At 35.5% G+C, this 9150-nt stretch overlaps 1 pseudogene; it reads left to right on the forward strand.

Annotated features, from left to right (window-relative positions):
• Positions 1–8831: 8831 nt before the first annotated feature.
• LOC131834959 (U6 spliceosomal RNA) lies at positions 8832–8928 on the forward strand (annotated as a pseudogene).
• Positions 8929–9150: the final 222 nt, after the last annotated feature.

Below are 9150 nucleotides of genomic sequence, written 5' to 3' on the forward strand. Positions count from 1 at the left end.
TCCTCTATCAGTGTACTGCCCTTTCCCTTCTAGCTTTATACCTTATCATGTAAATATTTCTAAGTTGTATTTATCTATATATTTTATTGTTCTAGTGGCTTATGAATCTGTAACCTACCTGCTCAATTTTTTTTTAATGTATTTATGTGACACAGAGAGCAAGATCACAAATAGACAGAGCAGCAGGCAGAGACAGAAGGGGAAGCAGTCTCCCCGCCGAGCAGAGAGCCTGATGAGGGGCTCGATCCCAGGACCCAGATGCCCCCTTACCTGCTCAGTTTTGACTGTAAATGGCTTGAGCACATGATCTAGTTGTTCATCATTTCTATATTCTTATCTCCTAGTACAAAGTAGGAACTTTTTTTTTTTTTGCTTAAAAGAATAATCAGGCCAGTGTTCAAATCCCACTACTGTAGCAGTAGTTATTTAAAATTGAGTGGTATAATTAATTTTCTGACCTCAGAGTGGTTACCTGTAGCATAAAGATCATTGTGTTGATGAAATTTATGGATGTATATGTGTGTGTGTGGGGGGGTGCTGGTGAATTGTATGGCATCATGCCAGGCATATTCTCTAAAATGGTAGCTATCATCTCTGTTAGTATTATTATTATTCAATAATCCTTAAAATTAGATGGAAAGTAATTGACATGTCAGCCTAGTTTATATGTAAATTTTAGTAGATTTATAGATACTTAAGCTGTTTCTTAATCTGAGATAATAGCTGAACCAAGAGAGCATAAAACATAAATAATAAATAGACATTGACTGCAAATATTACTCTTACTTTGAACTTAAATATTTATATTTTCAGTCTCATTTTAGGCCAATATTGATTATTTCTATGAGGGATGTGTGTGTGTGTGTATGTGTGTGTGTGTGTTTATGTAATGTAGTAAATTATCTAAGTGTGTGTTTCCACAGAGCTTCAAAATGTCACAGATACTCAAAAAATTTTTTTAACCTAATATTCTGTTTTAAAGTGGCATGTATTTTTGTCTCAAGACATATTTCCATTTTTTAACTTTTAGAAAATATTGGCAATATGTTTGTTTTGTGGTAATAGAAATAAACTGATTTTGAAGAGAAATGGCGTACTAGGTAAAGCTTGAGACTTTTTCCTCTTCCAGCAACTATTGTTCAAATGCAGAAGTTTTTTATTTATGTGAAATGGTCAGTGAAACAGAATAGAACATGTAGTTCATTGATACATATGGGACTTAAATTATTTTGTTAGTGCAAATTACTTTCCTTTGAAATCTGACTAATTTTAAGACTGCATAATCTTGAAAGTGCTTTGATGTGTTTAAATTTAATTACAGAGAATAAATATTTTTAATGGTTTATCCTTTAAGATAAAATAAAAGGGGCTAATGAACTAAAAAAAAAAAAAAAAAAAAGGTGGGGGCTAATATACCTCAAAGAGAGAGAGAAAAGAGAAGAAAGAGTTTGGAGGGGGGGGGAGAAGAGGAAAAAAAGAGAGCGAGATGAATAAAAAGAAGAAGCATGAGGAAGAGAAGAGAAAAAGACAAGGAGAAAGCAAACAGGAGAGGAGAGGAGGGGAAGGGAGAAGCTGTGCTTACAATCAAAATTATTTCTTTTTGAAATACCCAGAATACAACTGATTCAAAAGGAATTCATAGTGCTGTATTCAGTTGGATCTGGACATCTGCTTCCAAATGATTATATCCAAAACAGTAATTATACCAAATACCATTCTAAAGAGGAAAAAAAAAAAAAAAAGTCAAGCCCTTCTTTCAGTGGCACTGGTTCAGAAATTCAAAGGTCACAATTACAGAAGGTACTGACAGTCTAAATGATATGAGTTCCAAGTTATTAAGTTGGTTCACAAACCTCTTAGAACCACAATTATGTGGAGAAAAGAGAAGTGTGAAGAAGTCACAGGCCATAAAGAGCAGATTCCCATCATTGTTAAATGGGTTTTCCTTGCTCATGAGATATGGAGCTTTAGATAAAACATCTGACAGACAAAGACTAGGACACTTTATCTATAATTGCCTATAAAGGATGAAGAAAAACAAGGGGAAAAAAAAACAGCATTTACAGTATGATGTCAGCTGATCAAATAACAATTGCATTAAATATACTGAGATAAGCTTAGTCATGATAATTATTTGAACTTTAACTCTGGATGATGTCTGGCATATGAACCCATATTTTAAAAATGCCACAAATGCTAAACTAACAGAAATATAAATCTGCTCAGTAACATATTTAAATATAAATTTATGATCTTTTAAAGCACTTTTGAGTACATTGCTATATTTGATATTTATCACAGTTATGAGACATTAAACAGGAAAGTGTCATGTTAGTCATTTTTTTTTTTCACAGAATAACATAATTGCTTAAAGGAGTTCAATCAAACAGAACTTAACTACTGAAACACAGATGAGAACTGGGTCTCCTGAATCCCAGATAAATGCTCTTTTCAATGATCGAACAATTGAACCTGTCATAATCATTCCCTCCACAGTCATTTCCTGGTTCCTCTTGTAGAAGCTGTAGTTTCTGTTGGGGTTTTAGCCACCATACTGCTGTGCCACTCTATGACTAGTACCTGCCCAGTGGGATAAAGCCTGAAAAGAAAATGGAAAAGTCACTCCCTTGTCATTTGCTTCTTCAAATACTGACTCCCCCTCACAATCTGCCTGCTTTTATTGTTAAAGTACCTAGGTAGTAGGTGTTTTGACTTTTTAAACAGGTTTTTTTAGTTGTAATCTGAAGGCGGGGTAGAATGTGGTGGGTTTACACCAAGAGAGCACACTAGAACTCCCTATCATTGATTTAACAGAATAACATCACCATGAAGACATTTGGAAACATTCAAAAAAGACAAGATATATGCAGGTGTCCCACACACAGGCTTTCAAGTCCAATGCTTCTCTTCTGCATCTGACACTCTTGACCTCACGTTCCTGAAAACTTTTTTTTTTTTAATGGTTCTCAACAGCTCTGATTTTTGTTTCATTTTGTTTTTATTTTGTCATCCCTTTGTCAGCCTAAGCCTTAAAATCCATGTTCCCTAATAAATTATCTTTGACTCATGCTTTGTTGATACTGGTTATGCAATTCTGGCTGCAACTTTCTTGCTTTTGAAAACTGCTCATATGCTAATGACTCATAAATATTTCCCTCCAGCCCACATCATGACCTGAGTTTTCTCACTCAGGTATCATGATGTTGGCTAATTGTTACCCCTGGATCATACCCTACTCATCTCAAAATCACCATATTCAAAATGGAAACACCTCCCCACATGGGCCAAGCTCTGTAAATGGTGCTATAATCTGCTTATTGTCAAAACTAGAAGCCTACGAGTCATGCCGCGGTGTCTTCCTTTCAATCTCCATACCCTGGCATGCAGTATCATGTTTTATAATTTTTTTTTCAGTCTGTTTTCTCTCTGTTCCAATTGTCCCTTCTTTTAGTACTTTGTCTAGATGAATTCAGTAACCACTTCTAGGGTTTTCCGCATACCACTCCCTTTTGCTCTTAAACTCATCCTCTAGGTTCCAGTCAGTGCCCTGCATCCTTCTCAGCCTGTATTCTTCAGCCATTCCCCTTCTTCTGCAAGATGGCATTCAGACTCCCATGCAAGTTGTCTTCGTAAGCAAGTTCTCTTTAACTCATTAATCTACTTACCCACATCTAGTTTTACTCCTTTTCCCTCACCTTGTATTTTCATTACACCAACCCACATATTTGTTCCTGGGTCCATCATAGGGTTCATGCCCAGGGTTCATTTGATTAACTCTTACTAATTTTGCAAAACCATTTTAAGTGTCAAACAGAGTTAGACTTAAGTAGGGCTTAATCGTAACCATCAGGATTTAACAAAGTCTAGGTCTTGAAGGAGGAAAGGGAAAAGACTAGTGCTAGGTAAATTGTAAAACGCAAACTAGAATTTCAAGTGGTGAATTTAAGCTGAGGATTCAGAAGGCATGGGGTTACTTGAAGAACCGAGCACCATGCTGTTAATCAAAAAGGTTTAAAGGATAGTTTCAGATATATCTAATGGTATGCCAGCATTTTCTGTGTTTAAAAATCTCTACTTTGATATGGTTAAGAAATTTATATCTTTAAGGGTGGTCTGTGAGTTTTTTTACATATATTATTATTATTGAAAATGAATACATAGTAATTCACCTATTCTTTTTTTTTTTTTTAAAGATTTTATTTATTTGACAGAGAGAAATCACAAGTAGACGGAGAGGCAGGCAGAGAGAGAGGGAAGCAGGCTCCCTGCTGAGCAGAGAGCCCGACGCGGGACTCGATCCCAGGACCCTGAGATCATGTCCTGAGCCGAAGGTAGCGGCTTAACCCACTGAGCCACCCAGGCGCCCCTAATTCACCTATTCTAAGGGTCTGAATTTTCAGATATTTTCTGTTATGGGAATTTATTTGGGTAAAGAGAAGAATGGATGTAATTTATTTTTTTAAGAATGTTTATTTAAAAAATTCAGGTTTTGAATACTTCTCATAAGGCCCAAAATGATTCAATTTACTTAAAATTTGTTTTTAACTCTTTCAAAGATACTTCCAAGTTCACATTCTTGTGTGAATATTAAACCTTTATAGCCTCCTACATGAGTATAATTACTTATACAGTTTTAAGGATTATAGCTATTAAATAATAATTTCACAATTTAAACTAATTAGTAACATTAAATCAACTGATTAACAGAACAAACCCAGGTCAGTTTATGTTATATTTTAACAATCAAAAAAGGGGGGGATTATTTTAAGGCAAAATATAAATTTGAAAATAGTCATTGCACAGCATTTCCCTGGGCTTAGAAAGTTAAAATGTTTTGGAATTGCTAAAAATAGAAGTAATCTCATGACCAAAGAGTAATATAAGACTATTGGTTACAGGGTGCCTGGGTGGCTCAGTGGGTTAGGCCACTGCCTTCGGCTCAGGTCATGATCTCAGGGTCCTGGGATCGAGTCCCGCATCGGGCTCTCTGCTCAGCAGGGAGCCTGCTTCCTCCTCTCTCTCTCTGCCTGCCTCTCTGCCTACTTGTGATCTCTCTCTGTCAAATAAATAAATAAAATCTTTAAAAAAAAAAGACTATTGGTTACAAAATATCTTATTCATTCCATCAGTTATTTATTCTATAAACATTTGCCACAGCAACACCCTGTGGAAATACTATGCAGTGTGCTAACAATACAGAGAGAAGGGAGGCTCTCCTGCTTCCAAGGACATAGTCAGTGAAAGAGGAAAGGAAACAATTACAAAACAATGTGGCAAGTGTTATAATCAAGCTGAGTCAATGTATTTGGGGATAATATAAAGAAAGTTGCCTTAAATCCATACTCTGATAGTTTCTTTCTGTAGACTAAAAAAGTAGCTTTTTTAGTCATAAAACATAGTCATAAAACATAGCTATATGTGGTTATTTTAAAAATATAGAGATATCTCTTTAATAAAATTTATAATCATAGCATTTTCATTTTTGAGTAAACATGCACACAAGTCAATGCCTATCCATGAGGTTGAGTTTATATAAAATAATTATATATATTATATATATATATATATACACAGATATTTATACATATATAGTTAATTTAACTTAATATTTGAGATCCATTATTATTATCATGAATTCTTTTACAATGCATGTATTTTAAATGAGAATGAGTAACCTAGGAGTGGCAAATAGGTTTTAGCCATAATTGAGTGTTGAAATTATGCAAAATGCAATGGGGATAAGAATTCTAGAGATGGGGGCGCCTGGGTGGCTCAGTGGGTTAAAGCCTCTGCCTTTGGCTCAGGTCATGATCCCAGGGTCCTGGGATCAAGCCCTGCATTGGGCTCTCTGCTTGGCAGGGAGCCTGCTTCCTCTGTCTCTGCCTGCCTCTCTGCCTACTTGTAATCTCTGTCAAATAAATAAATAAACTCTTAAAAAAAAAAAGAAAAAGAATTCTAGAGATGTCTAGACTCAGCAGGAAAGAATGTGGTTATTGATTATATGTGCTGTGGGCACAAAAAAGGGGAGCACTGATACATTGTGCATGCCATCCTTAGAGTAGGTTAATAACAGAGATGTTAAATGGTTGACATCAAGAACAAGGAAGAAGAAGGAGTGCAGCATATTCAAATTAAATGTTTTTGGGAAAATTACATGTGAACAGTCATTCGAAGATGAAGTACTCCAGTAGGACAGCTATTACAGGCTGGGGCCAGGTGTCAGGTCTGAAGGAAGGAGAAAATGATTGCGGGGCATTGGAAGGGGGCAACGGAGCTCTGATGCAGACCAACTCCATTTTTCTCTCATTTGTGTTAAAACTGCAAATCATGAGGGGAAACAAAAGTGTTTGGAATATATTATTTTATATTTGCTTGTGGTTGATTTTCAAGAGTCATCCTTTATGGGGGAGAAAGTTTTTTTACCTGGAAACACACATCTATTATGATTATAACTTTGAAGGTACAGGAGCCTTTGGGCAACAATAGGGGACAAAATAGTGTGTTGTTCAGTTACATTCATGCAATTCTTTAAAAACTGTCCTGAACGACAATCAGAGATTACGAACCTTGAAATGCTAAACTCCACTGAAAAACAAAAGATGTAGCTTAGTAGAATAACAATCTAGAATTAATCACTCATAGACACAACATATTCATGTTGAATATAAAATCAAATTAACAGCAGTAGGTTAAGTGGTAGGACTTATTTTTAGAGTAAATCTTTTCCCTTGGCATAACCTATCAAGCTTGACATTTCCTGTCTCTTTGCTCCTATATTTTCAGTCCCTTCTGTCATACATTTTTATGTATACAAAATTGAAGCTGACAAGCATATTCCTCCCACTTGTTTGCTTTCCATAAGTGTATGTGTGTGTACTATGGAGGCCCTTATGATATTCAGAAAGGGTATGCATCAAGTCAACTAGCAAATGTCCAAAGTAAAAATATGATATCCATTTCAAAGTTTTCTTCAATTATTGCATAATAATCTGAAAGTCTGTAATTTCTTATTGGATCTGAATTCATGACCAACATCTGTTTTCATGCTAGCATGGATATCTACTGGTGAAGAAACATTGTATCTTCTAAGAAGGAAGACATTAAAGCATATATATATATGGTTTGATATATATATATAAATATATGTATATATACATATAAATATATATGTATAAAGTATACATATATGTGAAACAATGCCACATTATATATATGTATATATATATACACACATGTGTATGCATGTATATATGTGTGTATGTATGTGTATATGTATGTATGCATGTGTGCCCATTCAATTTATATGTATCATACATAAAGTTGGCCATTACCATTATAAATTTATATGTGGCTTACCATATTAAGAAAAAAAAACTACCACTTGGTTATTTTAGTGATTCATTCCTTAAATAATTAGTAGTAGAAGTGAACACAAATGACTATTTTCTTAAGTCTATATCCTTGGAAAGAAATTAAAAAAAAAAAAAACAGCTCTTCTAGTCACTCTAGCAAAGGGGAGGTGAAGCCTACTAGTAGCAGAAGGAACACTGAGGTGGTAGAAGATAAGGGTCTGGATTTGCAAAATGGCAATAGAAAATGAGTGGGAAAGACCCTTTGGTGACAATATTTGACAGTTTTGGCTACTGTTTGCATGTTAAGAGAGACATACAGATGTAGGATCAAAGGAAAAAACAAAAACCAACCAACCAACCAAACAAACAAACAAACAAAAGCAACCAAACAAACCAAAACCCCAAATCACATTGAATTCTCATGTTTGAGTAACCAGAAAAACGTCCTTTATCAGAAATAAGAAGGGATAATTTTGTGGCAGATTACACTTCAGTTTAGATACAAACCATAATTAGTTCACTTAAATGTGATGTTCCATAGAAAGAAACACAAACTGGGACCCCAAAAGTTTAAGATTTCTATAAACCTCTAGTCAGTCATGAGGTCATAAAATGTTCATAAGAGCATCTTTACTCACCTTCTGTTGCTTGAGCTTGTTCATGAAAGTTGCTAAAAAACTCAGTTTTCTCTCTTCCCACCAACTACCTGCATCTTTTAGAGCATCTAATTCCTTCACATTGTGTTAGAATAGCTTGGAGTTTGATTACAAGGCAACTGTTTTAAGTAAGCCATACAGTATTCACTAGGTTATGGGCCTTTTTCTAAACATAGCATATATTAGCTCATTAACTTTTAAAGCTACTGTGTAAATTACATGCTATTACGATATACCCTTTATTTTTTTTTAAAGATTTTATTTATTTATTTGACAGAGAGAGATCACAACTAGGCAGAGAGGCAGGCAGAGAGGGAGAGAGGAGGAAGCAGGCTCCCTGCCAAGCAGAGAGCCCGATGTGGGGCTCGATCCCAGGACCCTGAGACCATGACCTGAGCTGAAGGCAGAGGCTTTAACCCACTGAGCCACCCAGGCGTCCCCAATATACCCTTTATTGATTAGAAAACTGAGGCATAAAGAAGTTGCATGCTCAAAGTAACTTAGTGAGCAATGAAGCTGGGATTCAATCAGGTTTCAGAGAGCCCACTTTCGGTTACTACCTCGGGGGTGTCTCTAATGACTGCATTGTTTTGCTTACTCAGTGGAGAGATTAGGTGATAACTTGAAGAGTCACACCATATCCCCGTCATCTTTTTTGTGGAGAGGACACAAAACATGGTTAAATTCCATAGCTCAAAATGTATAAAGTTAATTGTATGTTGGTTTCTCTTCTCTGTTGTGTCCATTCAATCAATAAAAGATGTCCAATGAATGCCTACCGGCTTCAGTGGTCTTTCTGTTTTGTTGGACTGGGCAATCAGATTAACTTGAGCAGCACATATTCTAAAATTGGAATGATACAGAGAAGATGAGCACAGCCCCACGGTGACACACAAATTCATGAAATGCTCCATATATTTTCTGTTCAAAAAATATTTTAAAGCATAAAAAAATCTAAGAAATAGTAGAAACTGGTTTGATGCTCTCTGAACACCTAGTTTACTTATACTCTACATTTTGCTGAAAGAAATGGAAGAAGGCGTCTTAGTTTTCTGATGCTCAAAGCTAAAGAGGAAAAGTATATAGACAAATTTGATACTGCTGGATGTCATGGAAGTGAACTTGAATCTGAAATACCTGAT

This window comes from Mustela lutreola, chromosome 6 (genome assembly GCF_030435805.1).
Source record: "Mustela lutreola isolate mMusLut2 chromosome 6, mMusLut2.pri, whole genome shotgun sequence".
NCBI classification, from domain to species: Eukaryota; Metazoa; Chordata; class Mammalia; order Carnivora; family Mustelidae; genus Mustela; species Mustela lutreola.